This window comes from Ipomoea triloba, chromosome 16 (assembly GCF_003576645.1).
Source record: "Ipomoea triloba cultivar NCNSP0323 chromosome 16, ASM357664v1".
Classification (NCBI taxonomy): domain Eukaryota; kingdom Viridiplantae; phylum Streptophyta; class Magnoliopsida; order Solanales; family Convolvulaceae; genus Ipomoea; species Ipomoea triloba.
In genome coordinates this window covers 1,417,890-1,418,322 of record NC_044931.1, presented here as the reverse complement: position 1 = coordinate 1,418,322, position 433 = coordinate 1,417,890, and the positions used below count along the sequence as shown (strand labels likewise).

The window sequence follows — 433 nt, the reverse complement described above, 5'->3', positions numbered from 1 at the left end:
AATGTACTTGACCCTCTCTCTCCGCGCAACTTCTCTCGCTTAGCGGTTTAGCGGTTTAAAAGGATAGTACCCTTAGCGAGCGGTCCAGCGGTTTAAAGGAAAGATTAAAAAGAGGGTGGGGGATGCAACACGAGGACTTCCCAGGGGGTCACCCATCCTAATACTACTCTCGCCCAAGCACGCTTGACTTCGGAGTTCTGATGGGATCCGGTGCATTAGTGCTGGTATGATCGCATCCGTCACGTACTGCGCGCAAAATGTACTTGACCCTCTCTCTCCTCGCAACTTCTCTCGCTTAGCGGTTTAAAAGGATAGTACCCTTAGCGAGCGGTCCAGCGGTTTAAAAGAAAGATTAAAAAGAGGGTGGGGGATGCAACACGAGGACTTCCCAGGGGGTCACCCATCCTAGTACTACTCTCGCCCAAGCACGCTT

At 51.7% G+C, this 433-nt stretch overlaps 1 non-coding gene across 1 annotated transcript; it reads right to left on the bottom strand.

Annotated features, from left to right (window-relative positions):
* Positions 1 to 119: 119 nt before the first annotated feature.
* On the bottom strand, positions 120 to 238 carry LOC116008267. Its single transcript, XR_004095661.1, has one exon. It is a non-coding gene; the product is annotated as a 5S ribosomal RNA (ribosomal RNA).
* Between the last annotated feature and the right edge of the window lie 195 nt (positions 239 to 433).